The sequence below is a fragment of the Spermophilus citellus genome (assembly GCF_964194105.1).
Source record: "Spermophilus citellus genome assembly, contig: SCAFFOLD_53, whole genome shotgun sequence".
Lineage (NCBI taxonomy): Eukaryota > Metazoa > Chordata > Mammalia > Rodentia > Sciuridae > Spermophilus > Spermophilus citellus.
Genome location: NW_027672727.1, coordinates 527,770 through 538,960, shown reverse-complemented (window position 1 = coordinate 538,960; position 11,191 = coordinate 527,770).

Below are 11,191 nucleotides of genomic sequence, written 5' to 3'. Positions count from 1 at the left end.
TGCTTGGGGCTACATCAATAGGAAACAAACCATAGAGATAGAACTTGGATCTACTTTATTGTGTCAAGTTTCAAAGAGCTAGCACAAACCGTGTTTGATTTAGAGTTCCAACTACATGTATCCATATAGGAGAAAACAGAGTGAAACCTAAAAATTAAAACTGTTAGCGCCAAAGAACGGTTTAACCTAAAAGAAAGAAACTTGGTGACCCAAGTGGGATGTGTTGTACTGATCATTACCTGAAAGTGTCATCAAGATTGGGTTAAAAATTGTGTGCTGAGATTTCAGGAAACTCGTAGTTTTTTGGAAGCCTGGCAACCCCTTTCCATTAAAGTGATTTGAGCCAGTCTCTGCTTAGGGCTACATCAATAGGAAACAAACCATAGAGATAGAACTTGGAGCTACTTTATTGTGTCAAGTTTCAAAGAGCTAGCACAAACCGTGTTTGATTTAGAGTTCCAACTACATGTATCCATATAGGAGAAAACAGAGTGAAACCTAAAAATTAAAACTGTTACTGCCAAGGAACGGTTTAACCTAGAAGAACGAAATTTGGTGAGCCAAGTGGGATTGGGGTACTGATCATTACCTGAAAGTGTCATCAAGATTGGGTGAAAAAATGTGTGCTGAGATTTCAGGAAACTCGCAGTTTTTTGGAAGATTGGCAACCCCTTTCCATGAAAGTGATTTGCGCCAGTCTCTGCTTAGGGCTACATCAATAGGAAACAAACCATAGAGATAGAACTTGGAGCTACTTTATTGTGTCAAGTTTCAAAGAGCTAGCACAAACCGTGTTTGATTTAGAGTTCCAACTACATGTATCCATATAGGAGAAAACAGAGTGAAACCTAAAAATTAAAACTGTTAGCGCCAAAGAGTGGTTTAACCTAAAAGAAAGAAACTTGGTGACCCAAGTGGGATTTGTTGTACTGATCATTACCTGAAAGTGTCATCAAGATTGGGTGAAAAAATGTGTGCTGAGATTTCAGGAAACTCTTAGTTTTTGGAAGATTGTCAACCCCTTTCCATGAAAGTGATTTGCGCCAGTCTCTGCTTAGGACTACATCAATAGGAAACAAACCATAGAGATAGAACTTGGAGCTACTTTATTGTGTCAGGTTTCAAAGAGCTAGCACAAACCGTGTTTGATTTAGAGTTCCAACTACATGTATCCATATAGGAGAAAACAGAGTGAAACCTAAAAATTAAAACTGTTACTGCCAAGGAACGGTTTAACCTAGAAGAACGAAATTTGGTGAGCCAAGTGGGATTGGGGTACTGATCATTACCTGAAAGTGTCATCAAGATTGGGTGAAAAAATGTGTGCTGAGATTTCAGGAAACTCGCAGTTTTTTGGAAGATTGGCAACCCCTTTCCATGAAAGTGATTTGCGCCAGTCTCTGCTTAGGGCTACATGAATAGGAAACAAACCATAGAGATAGAACTTGGAGCTACTTTATTGTGTCAAGTTTCAAAGAGCTAGCACAAACCGTGTTGTGATTTAGAGTTCCAACTACATGTATCCATATAGGAGAAAACAGAGTGAAACCTAAAAATTAAAACTGTTAGCGCCAAAGAGCGGTTTAACCTAAAAGAAAGAAACTTGGTGACCCAAGTGGGATGTGTTGTACTGATCATTACCTGAAAGTGTCATCAAGATTGGGTGAAAAAATGTGTGCTGAGATTTCAGGAAACTCGTAGTTTTTTGGAAGCCTGGCAACCCCTTTCCATGAAAGTGATTTGCGCAAGTCTCTGCTTAGGGCTACATCAATAGGAAACAAACCATAGAGATAGAAATTGGAGCTACTTTATTGTGTCAAGTTTCAAAGAGCTAGCACAAACCGTGTTTGATTTAGAGTTCCAACTACATGTATCCATATAGGAGAAAACAGAGTGAAACCTAAAAATTAAAACTGTTAGCGCCAAAGAGTGGTTTAACCTAAAAGAAAGAAACTTGGTGACCCAAGTGGGATGTGTTGTACTGATCATTACCTGAAAGTGTCATCAAGATTGGGTGAAAAAATGTGTGCTGAGATTTCAGGAAACTCGTAGTTTTTTGGAAGCCTGGCAACCCCTTTCCATGAAAGTGATTTGCGCCAGTCTCGGCTTAGGGCTACATCAATAGGAAACAAACCATAGAGATAGAACTTGGAGCTACTTTATTGTGTCAAGTTTCAAAGAGCTGGCACAAACCGTGTTTGATTTAGAGTTCCAACTACATGTATCCATATAGGAGAAAACAGAGTGAAACCTAAAAATTAAAACTGTTACTGCCAACGAACGGTTTAACCTAGAAGAACGAAATTTGGTGAGCCAAGTGGGATTGGGGTACTGATCATTACCTGAAAGTGTCATCAAGATTGGGTGAAAAAATGTGTGCTGAGATTTCAGGAAACTCGCAGTTTTTTGGAAGATTGGCCACCCCTATACATTAAAGGGATTTGTGCCAGTCTCTGCTTAGGGCTACATCAATAGGAAACAAACCATAGAGATAGAATTTGGAGCTACTTTATTGTGTCAAGTTTCAAAGAGCTAGCACAAACCGTGTTTGATTTAGAGTTCCACCTACATGTATCCATATAGGAGAAAACAGAGTGAAACCTAAAAATTAAAACTGTTACTGCCAACAAACGGTTTAACCTAGAAGAACGAAATTTGGTGAGCCAAGTGGGATTGGGGTACTGATCATTACCTGAAAGTGTCATCAAGATTGGGTGAAAAAATGTGTGCTGAGATTTCAGGAAACTCGCAGTTTTTTGGAAGATTGGCAACCCGTTTCCATGAAAGTGATTTGCGCCAGTCTCTGCTTAGGGCTACATCAATAGGAAACAAACCATAGAGATAGAACTTGGAGCTACTTTATTGTGTCAAGTTTCAAAGAGCTAGCACAAACCGTGTTTGATTTAGAGTTCCAACTACATGTATCCATATAGGAGAAAACAGAGTGAAACCTAAAAATTAAAACTGTTAGCGCCAAAGAGCGGTTTAACCTAAAAGAAAGAAACTTGGTGACCCAAGTGGGATGTGTTGTACTGATCATTACCTGAAAGTGTCATCAAGATTGGGTGAAAAAATGTGTGCTGAGATTTCAGGAAACTCGTAGTTTTTTGGAAGCCTGGCAACCCCTTTCCTTGAAAGTGATTTGCGCCAGTCTCTGCTTAGGGCTACATCAATAGGAAACAAACCATAGAGATAGAACTTGGAGCTACTTTATTGTGTCAAGTTTCAAAGAGCTAGCACAAACCGTGTTTGATTTAGAGTTCCAACTACATGTATCCATATAGGAGAAAACAGAGTGAAACCTAAAAATTAAAACTGTTAGCGCCAAAGAGCGGTTTAACCTAAAAGAAAGAAACTTGGTGACCCAAGTGGGATGTGTGGTACTGATCATTACCTGAAAGTGTCATCAAGATTGGGTGAAAAAATGTGTGCTGAGATTTCAGGAAACTCGTAGTTTTTTGGAAGATTGGCAACCCCTTTCCATGAAAGTGATTTGCGCCAGTCTCTGCTTAGGGCTACATCAATAGGAAACAAACCATAGAGATAGAACTTGGAGCTACTTTATTGTGTCAAGTTTCAAAGACCTAGCACAAACCGTGTTTGATTTAGAGTTTCAACTACATGTATCCATATAGGAGAAAACAGTGAAACCTAAAAATTAAAACTGTTACTGCCAACGAACGGTTTAACCTAGAAGAACGAAATTTGGTGAGCCAAGTGGGATTGGGGTGCTGATCATTACCTGAAAGTGTCATCAAGTTTGGGGGAAAAATGTGTGCTGAGATTTCAGGAAACTCTTAGTTTTTTGGAAGATCATCAACCCCTTTTCATGAAAGTGATTTGCGCCAGTCTCTGCTTGGGGCTACATCAATAGGAAACAAACCATAGAGATAGAACTTGGAGCTACTTTATTGTGTCAAGTTTCAAAGAGCTAGCACAAACCGTGTTTGATTTAGAGTTCCAACTACATGTATCCATATAGGAGAAAACAGAGTGAAACCTAAAAATTAAAACTCTTAGCGCCAAAGAGCGGTTTAACCTAAAAGAAAGAAACTTGGTGACCCAAGTGGGATGTGTTGTACTGATCATTACCTGAAAGTGTCATCAAGATTGGGTGAAAAATTGTGTGCTGAGATTTCAGGAAACTCGTAGTTTTTTGGAAGCCTGGCAACCCCTTTCCATGAAAGTGATTTGAGCCAGTCTCTGCTTAGGGGTACATCAATAGGAAACAAACCATAGAGATAGAACTTGGAGCTACTTTATTGTGTCAAGTTTCAAAGAGCTAGCACAAACCGTGTTTGATTTAGAGTTCCAACTACATGTATCCATATAGGAGAAAACAGAGTGAAACCTAAAAATTAAAACTGTTACTGCCAAGGAACGGTTTAACCTAGAAGAACAAAATTTGGTGAGCCAAGTGGGATTGGGGTACTGATCATTACCTGAAAGTGTCATCAAGATTGGGTGAAAAAATGTGTGCTGAGATTTCAGGAAACTCGCAGTTTTTTGGAAGATTGGCAACCCCTTTCCATGAAAGTGATTTGCGCCAGTCTCTGCTTAGGGCTACATCAATAGGAAACAAACCATAGAGATAGAACTTGGAGCTACTTTATTGTGTCAAGTTTCAAAGAGCTAGCACAAACCGTGTTTGATTTAGAGTTCCAACTACATGTATCCATATAGGAGAAAACAGAGTGAAACCTAAAAATTTAAACTGTTACTGCCAACGAACGGTTTAACCTAGAAGAACGAAATTTGGTGAGCCAAGTGGGATTGGGGTACTGATCATTACCTGAAAGAGTCATCAAGATTGGGTGAAAAAAATGTGTGCTGAGATTTCAGGAAACTCTTAGTTTTTTGGAAGATTGGCAACCCCTTTCCATGAAAGTGATTTGCGCCAGACTCTGCTTAGGGCTACATCAATAGGAAACAAACCATAGAGATAGAACTTGGAGCTACTTTATTGTGTCAAGTTTCAAAGAGCTAGCACAAACCGTGTTTGATTTAGAGTTCCAACTACATGTATCCATATAGGAGAAAACAGAGTGAAACCTAAAAATTAAAACTGTTAGCGCCAAAGAGTGGTTTAACCTAAAAGAAAGAAACTTGGTGACCCAAGTGTGATGTGTTGTACTGATCATTACCTGAAAGTGTCATCAAGATTGGGTGAAAAAATGTGTGCTGAGATTTCAGGAAACTCGTAGTTTTTTGGAAGCCTGGCAACCCCTTTCCATGAAAGTGATTTGCGCCAGTCTCGGCTTAGGGCTACATCAATAGGAAACAAACCATAGAGATAGAACTTGGAGCTACTTTATTGTGTCAAGTTTCAAAGAGCTGGCACAAACCGTGTTTGATTTAGAGTTCCAACTACATGTATCCATATAGGAGAAAACAGAGTGAAACCTAAAAATTAAAACTGTTACTGCCAACGAACGGTTTAACCTAGAAGAACGAAATTTGGTGAGCCAAGTGGGATTGGGGTACTGATCATTACCTGAAAGTGTCATCAAGATTGGGTGAAAAAATGTGTGCTGAGATTTCAGGAAACTCGCAGTTTTTTGGAAGATTGGCCACCCCTATACATTAAAGGGATTTGTGCCAGTCTCTGCTTAGGGCTACATCAATAGGAAACAAACCATAGAGATAGAACTTGGAGCTACTTTATTGTGTCAAGTTTCAAAGAGCTAGCACAAACCGTGTTTGATTTAGAGTTCCACCTACATGTATCCATATAGGAGAAAACAGAGTGAAACCTAAAAATTAAAACTGTTACTGCCAACGAACGGTTTAACCTAGAAGAACGAAATTTGGTGAGCCAAGTGGGATTGGGGTACTGATCATTACCTGAAAGTGTCATCAAAATTGGGTGAAAAAATGTGTGCTGAGATTTCAGGAAACTCACAGTTTTTTGGAAGATTGGCAACCCGTTTCCATGAAAGTGATTTGCGCCAGTCTCTGCTTAGGGCTACATCAATAGGAAACAAATCATAGAGATAGAACTTGGAGCTACTTTATTGTGTCAAGTTTCAAAGAGCTAGCACAAACCGTGTTTGATTTAGAGTTCCAACTACATGTATCCACATAGGAGAAAACAGAGTGAAACCTAAAAATTAAAACTGTTAGCGCCAAAGAGCGGTTTAACCTAAAAGAAAGAAACTTGGTGACCCAAGTGGGATGTGTTGTACTGATCATTACCTGAAAGTGTCATCAAGATTGGGTGAAAAAATGTGTGCTGAGATTTCAGGAAACTTGTAGTTATTTGGAAGATTGGCAACCCCTTTCCATGAAAGTGATTTGCGCCAGTCTCTGCTTAGGGCTACATCAATAGGAAACAAACCATAGAGATAGAACTTGGAGCTACATTATTGTGTCAGGTTTCAAAGAGCTAGCACAAACCGTGTTTGATTTAGAGTTCCAACTACATGTATCCATATAGGAGAAAACAGAGTGAAACCTAAAAATTAAAACTGTTACTGCCAAGGAACGGTTTAACCTAGAAGAACGAAATTTGGTGAGCCAAGTGGGATTGGGGTACTGATCATTACCTGAAAGTGTCATCAAGATTGGGTGAAAAAATGTGTGCTGAGATTTCAGGAAACTCTTAGTTTTTTGGAAGATTGGCAACCCCTTTCCATGAACGTGATTTGTGCCAGTCTCTGCTTGGGGCTACATCAATAGGAAACAAACCATAGAGATAGAACTTGGAGCTACTTTATTGTGTCAAGTTTCAAAGAGCTAGCACAAACCGTGTTTGATTTAGAGTTCCAAATACATGTATCCATATAGGAGAAAACAGAGTGAAACCTAAAAATTAAAACTGTTAGCGCCAAAGAGCGGTTTAACCTAAAAGAAAGAAACTTGTTGACCCAAGTGAGATGTGTTGTACTGATCATTACCTGAAAGTGTCATCAAGATTGGGTGAAAAAATGTGTGCTGAGATTTCAGGAAACTCTTAGTTTTTTGGAAGATTGTCAACCCCTTTCCATGAAAGTCATTTGCGCCAGTCTCTGCTTAGGGCTACATCAATAGGAAACAAACCATAGAGAGAGAACTTGGAGCTACTTTATTGTGTCAAGTTTCAAAGAGCTAGCACAAACCGTGTTTGATTTAGAGTTCCAACTACATGTATCCATATAGGAGAAAACAGAGTGAAACCTAAAAATTAAAACTGTTACTGCCAAGGAACGGTTTAACCTAGAAGAACGAAATTTGGTGAGCCAAGTGGGATTGGGGTACTGATCATTACCTGAAAGTGTCATCAAGATTGGGTGAAAAAATGTGTGCTGAGATTTCAGGAAACTCTTAGTTTTTTGGAAGATCATCAACCCCTTTCCATGAAAGTGATTTGCGCCAGTCTCTGCTTGGGGCTACATCAATAGGAAACAAACCATAGAGATAGAACTTGGAGCTACTTTATTGTGTCAAGTTTCAAAGAGCTAGCACAAACCGTGTTTGATTTAGAGTTCCAACTACATGTATCCATATAGGAGAAAACAGAGTGAAACCTAAAAATTAAAACTGTTAGCGCCAAAGAGCGGTTTAACCTAAAAGAAAGAATCTTGGTGACCCAAGTGGGATGTGTTGTACTGATCATTACCTAAAAGTGTCATCAAGATTGGGTGAAAAAATGTGTGCTGAAATTTCAGGAAACTCTTAGTTTTTTGGAAGATTGGCAACCCCTTTCCATGAAAGTGATTTGCGCCAGTCTCTGCTTAGGGCTACATCAATAGGAAACAAACCATAGAGATAGAACTTGGAGCTACTTTATTGTGTCAAGTTTCAAAGAGCTAGCACAAACCGTGTTTGATTTAGAGTTTCAACTACATGTATCCATATAGGAGAAAACAGTGAAACCTAAAAATTAAAACTGTTACTGCCAACGAACGGTTTAACCTAGAAGAACGAAATTTGGTGAGCCAAGTGGGATTGGGGTGCTGATCATTACCTGAAAGTGTCATCAAGGTTGGGGGAAAAATGTGTGCTGAGATTTCAGGAAACTAGCAGTTTTTTGGAAGATCATCAACCCCTTTCCATGAAAGTGATTTGCGCCAGTCTCTGCTTGGGGCTACATCAATAGGAAACAAACCATAGTGATAGAACTTGGATCTACTTTATTGTGTCAAGTTTCAAAGAGCTAGCACAAACCGTGTTTGATTTAGAGTTCCAACTACATGTATCCATATAGGAGAAAACAGAGTGAAACCTAAAAATTAAAACTGTTAGCGCCAAAGAACGGTTTAACCTAAAAGAAAGAAACTTGGTGACCCAAGTGGGATGTGTTGTACTGATCATTACCTGAAAGTGTCATCAAGATTGGGTTAAAAATTGTGTGCTGAGATTTCAGTAAACTCGTAGTTTTTTGGAAGCCTGGCAACCCCTTTCCATTAAAGTGATTTGAGCCAGTCTCTGCTTAGGGCTACATCAATAGGAAACAAACCATAGAGATAGAACTTGGAGCTACTTTATTGTGTCAAGTTTCAAAGAGCTAGCACAAACCGTGTTTGATTTAGAGTTCCAACTACATGTATCCATATAGGAGAAAACAGAGTGAAACCTAAAAATTAAAACTGTTACTGCCAAGGAACGGTTTAACCTAGAAGAACGAAATTTGGTGAGCCAAGTGGGATTGGGGTACTGATCATTACCTGAAAGTGTCATCAAGATTGGGTGAAAAAATGTGTGCTGAGATTTCAGGAAACTCGCAGTTTTTTGGAAGATTGGCAACCCCTTTCCATGAAAGTGATTTGCGCCAGTCTCTGCTTAGGGCTACATCAATAGGAAACAAACCATAGAGATAGAACTTGGAGCTACTTTATTGTGTCAAGTTTCAAAGAGCTAGCACAAACCGTGTTTGATTTAGAGTTCCAACTACATGTATCCATATAGGAGAAAACAGAGTGAAACCTAAAAATTTAAACTGTTACTGCCAACGAACGGTTTAACCTAGAAGAACGAAATTTGGTGAGCCAAGTGGGATTGGGGTACTGATCATTACCTGAAAGAGTCATCAAGATTGGGTGAAAAAAATGTGTGCTGAGATTTCAGGAAACTCTTAGTTTTTTGGAAGATTGGCAACCCCTTTCCATGAAAGTGATTTGCGCCAGTCTCTGCTTAGGGCTACATCAATAGGAAACAAACCATAGAGATAGAACTTGGAGCTACTTTATTGTGTCAAGTTTCAAAGAGCTAGCACAAACCGTGTTTGATTTAGAGTTCCAACTACATGTATCCATATAGGAGAAAACAGAGTGAAACCTAAAAATTAAAACTGTTAGCGCCAAAGAGTGGTTTAACCTAAAAGAAAGAAACTTGGTGACCCAAGTGGGATTTGTTGTACTGATCATTACCTGAAAGTGTCATCAAGATTGGGTGAAAAAATGTGTGCTGAGATTTCAGGAAACTCTTAGTTTTTTGGAAGATTGTCAACCCCTTTCCATGAAAGTGATTTGCGCCAGTCTCTGCTTAGGACTACATCAATAGGAAACAAACCATAGAGATAGAACTTGGAGCTACTTTATTGTGTCAGGTTTCAAAGAGCTAGCACAAACCGTGTTTGATTTAGAGTTCCAACTACATGTATCCATATAGGAGAAAACAGAGTGAAACCTAAAAATTAAAACTGTTACTGCCAAGGAACGGTTTAACCTAGAAGAACGAAATTTGGTGAGCCAAGTGGGATTGGGGTACTGATCATTACCTGAATGTGTCATCAAGATTGGGTGAAAAAATGTGTGCTGAGATTTCAGGAAACTCGCAGTTTTTTGGAAGATTGGCAACCCCTTTCCATGAAAGTGATTTGCGCCAGTCTCTGCTTAGGGCTACATGAATAGGAAACAAACCATAGAGATAGAACTTGGAGCTACTTTATTGTGTCAAGTTTCAAAGAGCTAGCACAAACCGTGTTGTGATTTAGAGTTCCAACTACATGTATCCATATAGGAGAAAACAGAGTGAAACCTAAAAATTAAAACTGTTAGCGCCAAAGAGCGGTTTAACCTAAAAGAAAGAAACTTGGTGACCCAAGTGGGATGTGTTGTACTGATCATTACCTGAAAGTGTCATCAAGATTGGGTGAAAAAATGTGTGCTGAGATTTCAGGAAACTCGTAGTTTTTTGGAAGCCTGGCAACCCCTTTCCATGAAAGTGATTTGCGCCAGTCTCTGCTTAGGGCTACATCAATAGGAAACAAACCATAGAGATAGAAATTGGAGCTACTTTATTGTGTCAAGTTTCAAAGAGCTAGCACAAACCGTGTTTGATTTAGAGTTCCAACTACATGTATCCATATAGGAGAAAACAGAGTGAAACCTAAAAATTAAAACTGTTAGCGCCAAAGAGCGGTTTAACCTAAAAGAAAGAAACTTGGTGACCCAAGTGGGATGTGTTGTACTGATCATTACCTGAAAGTGTCATCAAGATTGGGTGAAAAAATGTGTGCTGAGATTTCAGGAAACTCGTAGTTTTTTGGAAGATTGGCAACCCCTTTCCATGAAAGTGATTTGCGCCAGTCTCTGCTTAGGGCTACATCAATAGGAAACAAACCGTAGAGATAGAACTTGGAGCTACTTTATTGTGTCAAGTTTCAAAGACCTAGCACAAACCGTGTTTGATTTAGAGTTTCAACTACATGTATCCATATAGGAGAAAACAGTGAAACCTAAAAATTAAAACTGTTACTGCCAACGAACGGTTTAACCTAGAAGAACGAAATTTGGTGAGCCAAGTGGGATTGGGGTGCTGATCATTACCTGAAAGTGTCATCAAGGTTGGGGGAAAAATGTGTGCTGAGATTTCAGGAAACCCTTAGTTTTTTGGAAGATCATCAACCCCTTTCCATGAAAGTGATTTGCGCCAGTCTCTGCTTGGGGCTACATCAATAGGAAACAAACCATAGAGATAGAACTTGGAGCTACTTTATTGTGTCAAGTTTCAAAGAGCTAGCACAAACCATGTTTGATTTAGAGTTCCAACTACATGTATCCATATAAGAGAAAACAGAGTGAAACCTAAAAATTAAAACTGTTAGCGCCAAAGAGCGGTTTAACCTAAAAGAAAGAAACTTGGTGACCCAAGTGGGATGTGTTGTACTGATCATTACCTGAAAGTGTCATCAAGATTGGGTGAAAAATTGTGTGCTGAGATTTCAGGAAACTCGTAGTTTTTTGGAAGCCTGGCAACCCCTTTCCATGAA